The sequence below is a fragment of the Schistocerca cancellata genome, chromosome 8, assembly GCF_023864275.1.
Source record: "Schistocerca cancellata isolate TAMUIC-IGC-003103 chromosome 8, iqSchCanc2.1, whole genome shotgun sequence".
Classification (NCBI taxonomy): domain Eukaryota; kingdom Metazoa; phylum Arthropoda; class Insecta; order Orthoptera; family Acrididae; genus Schistocerca; species Schistocerca cancellata.
The window spans coordinates 458,814,010-458,828,885 of record NC_064633.1 but is presented as its reverse complement, the minus strand read 5'-3'; positions in this window follow the sequence as shown (position 1 = coordinate 458,828,885).

Here is a 14,876-nt window from a genome sequence, read left to right as displayed (position 1 = left end):
CGTCGTAAGCAACACACAATCCCACAGAGTTACAAATGAAACTGTGGGGCCATAAAAGCGAAGTAACAGTCGTCTTAGGTTACCTGCGTAACAAAAGCTTCGAGTGTTATCCTCTTGCCGGGTCTGGTATACATGGTGTTCAGAAAGTCGAAAAAGCTTGTAGGGGTGTTGCAGGGCAAGGTTGTGCTGAGAAATAACCGTTAAGAAAAAAACCGATCCGTTGCGCCGTTTCCGAGTTAATTAACATTCAAGTTAACCAATCAGGCCGCTGCGAGCGAAAATTCAAGCGGCCCGCCAAAAACGATTAGCGTCAGTTGTTCCTCATAGCATAGACGATAATGCATGTGACTGTTCAGCTTTCTGTTCGCGTTCGATCCTTACTATCGTTTCACATCAAATTTTCGTATCGGTCTCTTGTTCGGTGTTAGGAAAACAAACGGACAAAACGTTTGGCAATGCTGCTTCTGGTGGGCCACTTGAATTTGCGCACGCTATGACCTGGTTGGCTAACTTCAATGCTAATTAACTCAGAAAAGGCGCAAAGTACCAATTTTTTTTCCTTAACAATTATCTCTCAGCACAATCTATCCTATAACAACTTTAAAAGCTTTTAAGACTGTTTATGACCACCCTGTAGATTTCCTGTAGAGGCCTAATGGCCATCACCATGCGGTTCATCACCAGGAGTCATAAGTGTCGAAAGTGGAACTATTTGCCACACAAATAACATCATTGCCTCTCTCCGAGTCTGCCTCCACGTAACTGGAGCTGTTGGATATTGTAGCGCTCCACCTTTTAAGCCGCACATAGAGGCGGTAATGTACGGGATGGATCTGGAATTGTTGATGAAAAGGATAAAGAGCCTGGTGTCCCTGCTAACAGCTCAGTGGCAAGGGTGTCGCTTCGCTTTCGCCATTCTTTGGTACCTCGCTTCCACCCAATCAACTGACTCGTGTCTCCTATGGGCGCCCCTCGCCATTCTTGCGTGACAGTGGTTGAACATGGCTACCATACTCCCAAAATTCTGACCCACTGCTCAAATAAAATACGCACTATTCTTGAATCTAAAGTCTAATTTAGATGCTGGTTGCATGAAGAAATTGAAAACTTTTTGGAGCATATTTCATGCTCCGTTTCAACCGAGTTATGCTTTTTGCACCACATAATATCAGAAAAAATAACACTTGATTATATTATCGTCACAAAGTTTCAAAGAAAAAGTAAACTGCTCACAGTTGTGAACAAAGCAAAATGTCAAATAAATCGTCAGAATTCCGAATGGTGAGTGATTTTTTTACTCATCTTGTGTAATACTTTTTCAGGTAGTTAGTACTACATACAGTATTAACAACATCTGTTTGGATAATGACTTTCTCCATCATTACAGAGAGCAACATCTTTAAGTTTAGTAGGTTTCTTCATGCACAGCAGAAATTGTTTTTATCAACAGAAAAATACGGTTTTGGGTGATATGGTCCAAGCTCTGATTAATATTAAATCACCTACGTGGAATTCTTTCAGTTTCACTAATGTATCAATCTCTTCTCCTGTCTTTTCTGACATCGCCTTCATTCTTTGCAGTACAGTCTTTGTATTTCATCTAATGCTGTACCCTTTATTTGTGGGAAAAACTCTTAATTTTCATAGTTCTTTGACAAGACCTCATTTGGAGATTTTCCTATTATTGACTGTGTCGATATGTTCATACCATTTTCCCCATTTCTTACCACATATTTATAAGATGCTGTGAGACAAGCAAAATTTTTAGAGACTTCCCAATATTTCATACACTTTTGTTTCCCATATTTCAACCAGAATGCTCCTGCAACATTTCTTTGCAGATATAGGTTCACAAATTTAGGACAATAAAGATGTGAACAGTTCCTTCTTTGGTTCAGAATGATGAGCTGTGTTGATCAACCGAGTTATAATCCAGTACTCTGCTTGGGATTACAGCATTTGTCCTTCAGAATTCATCTCCAAAAGCTTTGATCTTCTGCCACAGGTTACATATATTCAGAATTTTCTTTTAGTTTTTCCACGTAGCATCTGAAATTAAATAGTCTATAGCTCAAGAGGCTATTCTGGACAGTTCTTCAGTCCCATATTCAGTCAAATATGATTTCTAATTCTTCTCTACATTTTTCTAAATATTATCTCATTCTGTGCTAAATTGTCTTTACGTAATACATCATTTCTGTTTTTCCAATCAACTTTCACCATTTCCAATATTAAGAGCTGATTTCACTGCATTCTTTATGCATTTGGCAATCTGCACAGGGAATGTGTCACCACATTCACTATTTCTGATTGGTATTAGTCATCAATTATGCTATTACAAAACTAATGTCAGTCCACTATGTAGAATTCTGTAGTCTGGCAGGATAGACAATATCTTGTGGTCCTTATAAACATACATCTTATTACATCCATTAAATAATTTCAGAAATGATCCTCCAGTAGTGAACACTTCCATTTCTTTACATAATATTGCTACTTCAGTTTTCACTGTCATACCAGAAAAGGCAATGGGTCTCTTCCCCTATCCTTGGACAGTCTCAATAACTCCAAAGACTTCTTGTACTCTCCTATATTCGTAACTATTAGTCACTGCAAGGAATTCTCAATATGAAGTTTGGTGCCAGAAAATAATATGTAATAGCTCTGATGTAATGGGTATAGGCTGCTCATTACAATAATGTGTTTTTACCAATGCTAAATTTTCCTTTTTAACTCTAGTCACGTTTTGCCTAACTTACCAGATTCCTTCAAATTTTCTGTGAAAACTGTGTAATAAAAAATTAATGTTTTTAAAAGTTCTTTGTATGCTCCAAGACTACTTAGTTACCTTTATTTTTCTGAACTAGGTTTGATATGTTATGCTGATATGATATAGCCACAAAATTTTAGCGGATTTATATGACTATCATTTCTTTTAATGTCATCAATAATCTAGCTAAAATTTCTTTATGTTCTGTCTAATTCTTTGTGGTCATTCATGTGTCGTCCACATAAACCTACCTTGAGAGCTGCTCTTGTTCTCAGTCAGATGTAACATTTTAGAGAACATGGATACAAAATTGTTAAGCGGATGACAGGACTTTAAGCTGCTATTGCATACGTAATAAATAAGAATCGAATATTTGCAATACCAATAATGAAATGTTATTAAGATGACTTGAGCTGGTGATTTATGTTGTGATGGATTTGTTGTTAGGGTGGCAGTTATTAGTAATTAGGCGATCAGACTGCTGCAGAAAAATAATGGTCAGCTCATAGTCGCATTTACTTGCTGAAAAATTACGTTTTGGAGAATGCTTAAATTATTAGTAGTAGTACCATTCACAAAAATCTTGGTACTTAATTCCAAAGCTCTTAAATCTAAAGAACATATATCTATCCACCGGAACCAAGGAACGAAAAACAGTAATATGCCTATTATATTAACAGTTATCTTTACATCAGTTTCCTACTCGAGGATGTTAGATACTAATACGAATCGCTTCGAGGCATATTGCCTAGTTTTTACTCAGCTAGTATAGTGCTTCTTAGTATTATACAAGAGTAAGTACCCTGACAGCATTTGGTGACACATAGCAGTTCAAGCTGCGTATCTGAGAAAGCAGCGTCTGCAGTTAGTGGGTGTTTTGTATATGTTGACTGATAAGATTGAAGCAGGAGTGCAACAGCAGTGACTTTAAGTGTTATTGCTTACACTCACGACTAAAGCCTTATGTGCCCTATCAGCAGAATTCATAGTGCCTCACATCAGATGCAGAAACAAAGTGGCTCAAAGCAGCGGTGTGTCGAAGTCTGCAACAGTCTGCAAAAAAAAAAAAATTGCTGTGGATGTGCGTTGCTTTTGAGTGTCCAGCTTGAATTTTCGTCTTTACCAATCGAACGTTTCGTTAACATCTTTATTTGCTCTTAAGTAACAGCTTCTTTTCTAGTTTGCTTAAATGTTTTCCTCTTGATCATCCTACACAAATGATGGGAGTGAAACTGTTCATGTTCTTTCCCTGCATGTGAACCTCCTCTACCAATGATCCGTTTATAACATGTATGGACTGTAGTTAGATCGGTACCTGTAGTAACAGTAATACCACCAAGTTTTCTGTACTAGTTCCGCTAGTAGTTTCTGGCTGTCCGTTTGTTGTAATATACATGAATCATCTTCTGATGCATATTGGTCTTCTGACTTAAATACAGTTACATAGGTACGGTGAGAGTCAGTCAGTGACATTTGAGTCATTGCCATTTCTGTCTCTGCTTAAATCTTTCTCAGTCGGCACCAGTTTTTCTATGTAGGGTGGGCTATTTTTATTTTTGTAGTTTTTAGTGCAAAGACTGGTTTGATACAGCTCTCCATGTTACTCTATCCTGTGCAAGCCTCTTCATCTCCTAATAACTACTGCAACCTACGTCCTTCTGAATATGCTTACTGTGTTCATGTCTTGAGTCTCCCTCGAAGATTTTTACTCCCCACATTTCCCTCCAGTACTAGATTGGTGATCTCTTTACATCTCAGAAAGTGTCCTATCAACTGATCCCTTCTTTTAACCAAGTTGTGCCACAAATTTCATGTTTCCACAGTTATGTTCAACCCACCCTCCTTAGTTAGGCGATCTACTTGTGTTAGCCTCAGCATTCTGCTGTAGCTCTACGTTGCAAAAGCTTATAATCTCTTCTTAAATAAAATGTTCTCGGGTTTCCAACCACGTCAAGATATTAAAATTACACGACCTTTCGGCCAAGCACTCCTTGGCCACTGTCAAGTGGTATGAATGCCAGTGAGCTGCTAATACCCCACTTATATACACTAGCTGTCGGCTGTGACGTCACTGGTGCCCATGGCATTGCCATGTAAAGGTATAAGTTGACTGGGCATTTGATGCGCCCGCTTCAAATGCGCGATCGCTGGATCCCACCCTGTGCTGAGCAGCAGGCCACCATCTCTATTGTGAGTGTTATCGGTGATTTTTATTTCATTGACTTCTTTAATTAAACAATCCCAGAAACCATTAGTGTGAGCCACGACGGATGTTTCGTCAAATTTTATGTCACAGCTGCTTTCTTATATTCTGATCTTGTCTAAACAGTTTCACTTCCACACATGCCTACACCCCAGAGAAATACCTTCAAATAACAGTTCCTAAAACTTAAATCTATATTGATGTTAACAAACTTCTCTCTTTTACAAATGCTTTTACTGCCATTGCCAGTCTACATTTTAAATCCTCCCTGATTTGGCCATCATCAGCTATTTTGCTGCTCAAATAACAAAACTCGCCTAATATTTTTAGTGTATCGTTTCCCAGTCTAATTCCCTCAACATCATCTGTTTAATACGACTACATTTCATTATCCTTTTTTATTTTTCTTGATGTTCATCTTATATCTTCCTTTCAAGATTCTGTCCATTCCATTCAGATGCTCTAGCAAGTTCGTTGCTCTCTCTGACAGAATTGGAATGTCATCGACAAATCTCAAAGTGTTTACTTCTCCTTCCTAAACTGCAATTCCTACTCCTAATTTTTCTTTGGTGTCCTTTATTACCCACTCAATGTACAGAATGAATACCATCAGGGAGAGGCTACAACCCTCTCACTCCTCTCAACCACTGCTTCCCTTTCACACCTCTCTATTTCTAACTGCCATGCCGTTTCTATACAAGTTGTAAACAGCCTTCCGCTCCCTGTATTTTACCCCTGCTACCTTCAGAACTTCAGAGAGGTTCTTACAGTCAACACTGTCGAAAGCTTTCTCAAAGATCACAAATGCTATAAACGTAGGTTTTATTTTCATTAACCTATCTTCCAAGAGAAGTCAAAGGGCTTGCACTGGCTTGCATGTTCTAACATTTGTCTGGAATCCAAAATAATTTTCACTGAGGCTGGCTTCTACCAGTTTTTCTATTCTTCTGTACAGAATTTGTGTTAGTATTTTGCAACTGTGACTTATTAAACTGACAGTTCGGTGATATTTATGATTGTCAGCACCTACTTTCCTTGGAACTGTAATTATTACATTCTTTTTTCAAGTCTGAGAGTAATGCGCCTGCCTCATATAACTTGCACACCAGATGGAGTAGTTTTGTTATGACTAGCCCTCCCACAGCTGCCAGTAGTTCAGACAGAATGCCTTGTCACTCTCAATTTTTAGATGTTTGTATTCCCTTTCGCCTGTTTTATCTGTTGCATGTTTATGTTTTCTCTTTTCATCAATCAAATTCAAAATCTCCTGTGATAACCAAGGACATCTACTAGGCTTTGTTTCTCTTTTTCTCAAAGCTACCCATTCGTCCCCTACTGTGTTGCTTTCCCCTGTTCAAGTCAATCGTCGCTTAACACTCCCTCCGAAACTCTCAACTACCTCGCATTCTTTCAACTCTCCATCTCCTAAATATCCAACCTTTTCGCAACTTTTCCATTTTTAATCTATAATTGATAACTACATCTGTCCCTAGGAATGTCTTACATTTTAAAATCTGGTTCATAAATCTTTGTCTTGCCATTTTATAATCAATCTGGAACCTTCTATTATCTCCAAGTCGCTTCCACTTCTGAAACCTTCTTTCATGATTCTTAACTCAAGTGTTACCGATGATTAAAATATGCTTTGTGCAAAATTCTGGCAGGTGGCTCCCTCTTTAATTTCTCCCCCCCCCCCCCCCCCCTACCTGAGCCCAAATTCACCTATTATTTTTACTTCTCTTCCTTTTCGTCCTTTAGATTTCCAGTTCCTTAACATATTTGAATTTTCATCTCCCTTAACTATCTAAATAATTTGTCTTATCTCATCATACATCTCTTCAATCTGTCTCTCCTCTGTGGAGCTAGTAGTCTGGGTATGGTCTTCAAAAATTCATACAGCTTCTATTTATAATATTTCATTAGCTCAGGTTGATCAGAAAAATCTTTATTGGTTGTTAATGTGAATGTTTGCTAATCCCAACTTTCGTGATTTCATAAGCCTTTAATAACAAATGCCGTCACATCAGCAATATCTTCAGTTAGTGTTAACGTTACTAGTGCGGCTCTGAACAGTCGATCATTTAGCCTATATATTTCATTAATTTCGTGTTCCACATGGTATGTTCCTCTATAAAACATTTGCCACTTGGATTTTCTTTGGTGCAGCACATCCTACAAAATCAAGAACTCTTTCCTCTCCTTGTGCCTTAATTCTCAAGCTTTCACTTCCATTCTCACCATCGTTTCAAATAATAGTTAAATGGCATTTTACAGTCCATTTGACACGTTGATATCCTATGTGTGGGTATGCAGTTTAGAGAGTGTCATTTTTCTAATATGTTGAAGCCAATTTTGTTCTTATTCTTAGAGGAAACCTGGTATATGTGGTATCTTAAGTTCTTGGGATATGGACTTATTGCGTTTATAATCTAGAAAATGTTATCTTCAGTTTTTCCATGGAATTTCATTTCAGTGACTACTAAACGATTCCTTGATATGCTGTTAATCTTTTTTGTCTTTGGACTTTCATACTTTTGAAAAATTATTTAAGATTCTGAGTTGTAAATGTGGATTTTCCATGATAGAGCCAAAACATCTATGAAAGACAATTTGTAGCCTAATGTTCTGAAGGATTTATGTTGGTACAATGTCTATTCAGATTTAGCTGTTGATAAGGATTTTTCCCTTATAAGGTATAATTTGACTTTTCATGCAGGTATTACCAGATTACAAATTATTGCCATAATATTTAGTTGGTGAATAGTGTATTTCAATTCACATTCAAATCATAAAAAGGTTTTGATATTCAACAATGTTGTATTGTATACAATTGGTTATTAAGCTTATTTGGATTATTGATCTCCACTGTCGTACAACTGTACTGATACAAATGTGGTGGTAAGAGGCAATCTTATCAAACTCCACAATTTATTTGTTTCCATGCAGATGAATCTGTTCCTAATTCCAGTGAGACAATATTTTCTCTAGGCAGTTACCAGCTGAAGTTTACAATCTAATTAAATGTCAATTTTAGATCTGAATAAGTCTTTCTTGTTTATGTGAGGTGTTGGTTAGGTTGTTAAGTATCTTCAACGAATTTGGTGTAAATGTAAACTAGGAAAAAGAAGATTTTACAGGAACAAGTGAAATTTCTTATGCACATCAGGGATTTTTATCTGACTCATAGAAGCAAGAAGCAATTAGAGACTTCCCTGTCCCTAAGAAGAGAATGTAGTTTAGTTTAGTTTTGGGTTTGATCAATTTTTGCAAAAGGTTTATAAATATTAATTTATGGCTGTGCTACCTTTGTGTGCAGTGACAGCCAAAAAGACTGTCTGGGACTGGGATGCCAAAGCTCAAACAAAATTTCAGAGTATAAATCGCTTCTTTTGCAAAGCCCTCTTATTGTACGTACAGACTTTAGTCAGCATTTTTGGCTGAGTTATGATAGTTCTAAGATGAGTCTCGATGCTGAGTTATTACAGGAAGTTTAGATGGGGTGGTGAACTGTCATACTACCGTTTTTGTGAGCTAGACGCTCACAAATTGTGAATGCAAGTATTCAGTAACTGAATATCAGGTTCTATCCATTTTATGGGGCTTTGTGAAATTAAGTTGTTACTTATGTGGCCAGACTATTAAAGTTTATACTGACAAATGGCGTTGGAGTTGTTAATGTGTGAGAAATTGAGACAGGATCACTTAGTCAAGTGGGTACTGTTTCTTCATGAGTTTAATTTCGCAGCTGTATCAATTCCCAAATCGGAAAAAATGTTGGTGATTCGCTTTTGAGGTCTCCTTCAGGGCTGACTCATGGAACTAAGTATGATCTCAAGGAAAACAGATATCACTTATTTGCGAAATATCACATTTAGTAGTTTCCTTAAGGTTTTACTTGAAAACATTGCCCAGGAGCAATTGTAATGTATCCCTTTAACAATAAATAAATGTAAAGAGTGAGATAATGTGATTTGTGTAGTAAGTATTCAAGTGGTGGGACACATCACATTGACAACATTGTGGAGTTGTAGATTTTTTTTTGTATTAGTGATAAAATTGAAACTCCTATTGCATCAATTAATATTGGAATACCTGACAGATGAAGATCTTGAAATAGTCAGTAACAGAAGTTCTTATTAGAGAGTGGAAAAGCTTGGTGCCACATTAACATGCTGATCTTGAATTGCAATACGACAAATGACTTGCATGATAATAGCAATGATAATTCGACTTCATAAAAAATATTGGACTCTAGGCTCAACATTTGAAAATGTAAATGCACATTCAATAGTGTGCTGCTGGCGTGTGGTCATCATAGCACCAAATCGACTACTTCCAACAAGATTAATTAGCTGAAATCATATGAATGGTTTACAATTGATAGTGCAGTAATGAATAAAACATAATACATTTGTAAATGTAATGTATATTAGCAACATAAATACAGAACCTTCTCCTCTCCACAACCAATCAAGAGAGCCAATGAGCAGTTAATCACAAAAGTTGAAGGAAGAGTAAGTTTTACATCAATTTTTCTTCGAAACAAATGATCCACGAATTTTGCAGAGATTTTATAATATACACTAGTGATGTAGTCTCTATAGAATAATTACCTCACTGACATTAAATTATATTATAATGATTCATTACAATGTCACCTTGAATGGTGCAGACAAAGTTTACAATAGTTTATTTCGGTCATTCATCTTCAATTAACGTAGAGTTTGAGTATTTCATCGATTTTAGAATTAAAAAAAACATTATAGTACATTGACATATGAATTCGGTATAAAATATAGCATAAATGCAGTGTCAGGTAGTGTTTCTGACACAGTAGTTTTTACACAGTACATTTTTAACAAACATTCAAACTGTATATATCTCAAAGAGTCTTTGTTTGGTTTAGTATGGAAACGCTTTTGAGTGCCCTTTCTTGTGTGACATTAAGTAAGCAGCTGAACGCAACAGATTACTTAACACTCTAATAACAAAATCTTAAATTTCATGACTTAGCGTTAACGTCTGGAATTTTAGCTGTGCTCAGGACTATTTTGTCCAATATTTGCCCCCCCCCTCCGCATCCGGATGTAGTCGACAGATAAACCTGAGAAAACTGTGATGGAGGCTTCAGATATTACCACATTACGAGTGATAGATGGCATTGCTGGTTGAAAAAGTAAAGAATCAAACATTACTGATATGAAGATTGTTACATATAGTTCTTTGAAAGACAATTTTGTCATAATGTGCGATTTACTAACATTCACATAATATTTTTAACAATGTATGCTTTGGCAGCTTATGTTCTTGATATTAATTCTTCATTTATGATAATAGCTTCACATACTTTTAATCAAGGCGAGTACTTTTCAAGTCTCCTTTTTTTCATGAACGATGTAGTGTCTGTATGGTATGATTAAATAAGGTGGTAAAAGCATTAGGATGAACACAGTTTCTTTCTTTTTATATCAGTAGGTGTCAAAATTCATGAGACGCTTGGTTATGGGAATGGTTGTATGCTTCTGTAGGCGATGACCAGGTGCGATAGACACAAGGGTAAGTTTCAGGCAATGATGTCAGCTGTGGTGGGACCCATTTTGGAGGCCAGGTTCTTGAGATCTACAAGGAATCACTTATTATCCAATATATGGTGACTCAGACTACTGACATATACGATGAACGACTATGCACTTGTAATTAATGTCCACAACATGCACTAAGTGTTTCTCATGGACAGTTTTATATTGTTTTAAATATATAGTTTACACCAGAAATGACAGCATCCCCAGTACTTACAGTGACTATCAGGCCTGGTGCATGGCCCACAGAATGGTCAGCCACAACAATGTGTCGCAGTGCTGTAGTGCATCGAACACCTGACTTCTTAGTGTGTGTGAAAGTGTGCGAAAAGGCGACCCTTCTCCCACAAGGAAAGCTTCATCATCTTGGACTACACCAGAAGTGGATGGAGGATTTGTGATTTCATCTCAGGTAAGTGCAAAATTCCACACAGAGCTTGCATCAGTATTCTAGTTCTTATTGTCCATATCAACATGCCCTAACACAGTGCTAGTTTGCTGTGCCATAACTGTTCACGATGCATATTTATGACTGTCCCATATCTTTGTCATGTGTTCATTAACACAATAACCATTCAGGAACTGAGTTCACTATATCACAGTCCACTAATATATATTATTTACAGATCATGCTTTTGTATCACCCCCCCCCCTCTTCCTGTAGTGCCTTTTACTAGGCAAAGATAGGTAACATGATTGTAGAACAAATGTGTACTGGTCCATACTTTGCTACAGAAATAAGACTGCAATCATCAAAATAGTTTTCTTTTTTAAAACTCTGGCCTGACTAAATAAAATTCTACATTCTGATGGAAGCACTTTTACGTAGACCAGGATAACATTGCCTTGTCATAGGATAAAATTAGTCTTTGCATAGTGTTCAACCGAAATTACATGTGGAACTCCGCAAAACAAATAGGAAGAATGAAAACACATTCAGAGCTGTGCATAACACATACTTGGAACTTGTGAGTAGTTAGGACAACTGTAATGCAAAGCCAGCAATCATGGCTAATGCCAATATTTATGTAGCTTCAAATACTAAAAAAAAATACATTAAGCTCCAAACATTACCCTATAGTAATAGTACATATTAGGTATTTACAAATAACTGATGATAAAGGCAAGTCCTTCTTGGGCCTAGCTTTTGTCTCATTTGTTCTGTAAGTACTGGAAAAAAATGCATAAAGACATAGCGTTACAGCTAAATACCTAGTGTTTCAAATACGGTATGAGACTGTCCATAGAATATAAAGTCTAGGTGTAGAGATATAAATGTCTTCTTTTTCTACCCCAAATATAGATATGTTAATCTTCAATGGAGTAGTGTCATTTCATTTCTATCGAATAATTAGAAGTGGTGATACTTCTCAATATACCTACCTTTTATAGTGCACTCTCTACACTGTGTTCATACAAATACTTAAGTGTCTTTCAGGTTTACATTTCTAATGAACACCATTTGTAACATACATCAGTAAGTGTTTGAATAGCATAGTACAGTGCCAGGTAACTAATTTATTTGTCACACACACACACACACACACACACACACACACACACACACACACACACACAATACTATACTAACAATACTAACTAGGAATATTCAAAGTAAATCAGAAAACCAATTACATACATAAAACTAAGTACAAAATTAGATCTGGTGTTATATTCTTTAAAAATAATGGTCAACATTTCTTTTTTATGAAAATGCAGATTATATTCACGTATGATAATGGTAAATAGTTAAAAGTAACAAAATGAATTTAAGGAGGCAGATGGCAAAACAAGAGGGGAATTAAAATTATCCCAGCTTGCTTCGTCACAGACTGTGCTGATTGCGAAGTCACTTGCATCCACCATTATTGATAATGGTGCATGAAATAGCAGATGGGCCAAGATTGTCACATGTGTAAGGCAGTCCTTTAGGTGTTTGAAAGCTGTCTGCATGAGATTAGTCCACTGCAGTTTCAATTTGCCATTGGTATTTCTACCTTTTAGTGCCTCTGTTAGCAGGGCCTTTAAGGTAGCACTATGCTGTGTGATGCCTGTAAAAATTTACCATCCCCAGATAAGGGGAGGAGGGGGTTTATGGATGAGTGCCATTCAGTCGAATGTTGGGTGGTTTCCTGTGGTATTAACTCGTGGCCCAGGTAGACATTTTTGGTTTGTCGTAGTTGGGTGTCATTATATGGTGATTAGATGAGAATATCATCCAGGTAAGCATAGCAAAAGGACATCTTGAATAGGATACTGTCTAGAAACCATTGCCACATCTGGGCTGTATTTTTTGAGGACATACAGTGAAAGGTGGCTACACTGAGCCACAGCGCCAAAAATCGCGCCAGAGAGTATTGTTCCGCCGCCTCCACTGGCAGTGCGTGTTGAGAGGTAGCGGCAGGCAGTGCTCATTGAGAGTTAGCGGCAGGCAGTTCTTGCCGAGAAGTTGTGGTGGACACTGATTGTAGCTAAAGTTAGAGTGAGATGCGGTAGTGGAGAGTGTTGTTCCATGTTTATGCAGTTATTTGATGGGAGAGATAGCAGATGTTGATCCAATGGAGATATTGTAATGATCTGAGTGCTTTTCGTCAATATAAATTAAGGTAACTAACTACTGTTCTTTATTTTCTTATTATTTGTGTGTCCTGAATAATGTGTCATTACAGGTTCAGTCAACAAAGCATCTGGCTTGTGTTCTTGTATTAGAGTGTAATTCTGATTTTCTTGCACAATTATAGTATTTGTAATTTTCTTTTATCACGTCAGTAAATGGTATTTAAAATTTCTTGTCTTGTTGAAGAAGAACCGTGCCAGATGTGCGTTGAGTCACACTCCCACACACAGAACAGTTATACTTGTGCTTTGGTTTCATAGGTTTTATAGTTGCTGGGGACTTAATTAATTAATTGTGTTAACGAAAATTTCATTTCATTCTTTGTTGTCATTCTATGCAGTCAGATAGCGTAACAATTAGTCGTCAGGGCCAGCCGTTTACGAGACTTGCGTAATCGGACTTACAGCTACCAAAAATATTTGCATTTCATTTTATTAAGCCCCCATGCACGTGGCGACCGCTGCTTCGGATCGTCCCTTGGAATTCTTCTGATTGTAAAATAGTAGACAGTAGTATTGTTGTAGTAATTTGTAGTTTAGTAATTGTAGTCTAGATTGCATGTGTAGATTTTGTAATTGTCATTCTTCTAATGGTATTTTTCAAAATTTATTTTTTGTTGTCTTGTATACGCGTTTGACAATTTAGTGCAATTATTTCAATTGTTCGTCAATCGTGTCTGAAGGAAACATTTCGTGTGATTGATATTGTTGGAGATAAAGAGACATTGTGTGTAATTTTCGTACAGTGACGAAATTTCTATGTTTTGTAAATCATTACGCGGTCAATGAAACAGGCAAAAATGACGAATAGTCAGAACAACGAAATTGTTAACATGGCGAACTCGCCAACAGAGGAAAACAGTGTCATAAATAATGTAGTGGAAAACAATTTAATAAGCAGGGAAAATAGTCCGGAAACAGTTCAAAATTTTACACAATCGAAAAATTCTCAGAATACGAGATTAACGACAGAAGATATGCAGCGGTTGATGAGTGCAATATTAAATTTGGGATCTGAATTAAAAATATATAGGGAAACAATGGAAACAGGGATAGACTCAATAGGATCTGAATTAAGTGCAATGATAAGAGAGTTACGCTCACAAACAGGAACAAGTAAAACCGAGATGGAAACAATGGAAACACAGTTAGACTCACGAACAGGGACATGTTTCAAAAACATGCAAGATGAATCAAAGAAAGAAATCAGAGAAGAAGTACAACCGATTTCGAATGCTCACAACAATAGTTTAATTGCAGTAGAGATTAGGCAAGAGGAACAGGACAGAGAACAGGAAGATAAAGATCGCGTGATAGTACAAAAATTTTCAGAATTAAATTTACAACGTGCAGTCGATAAGGAAGAAATATTTGAGAGAATCGAGGAATCCGTACCAAATGACAGAATAAATAATCTAACACAACAATATGAACAGTTAACTACCAAATGTGTCAATACTGAAACCCGAGTCGCGACACTTACGGAAGACGTAAATAAACAGAAAGAACAAATTGGTGAGTTATCGGAAAGAGTTGAGGAGATCTCAGATAAACTGACAAGTCTTAGTTTAAATGGGGACATAGATTCGGATGATACAGCTCCATTGCCACTTTCAGAAACCGAAGAGTACCAGAACATAAATAAGCATGTTGAAAATCACGGAAAACTTAATGAACGCGTTAAAAGGGAATTTGAGGCATTAGGAAA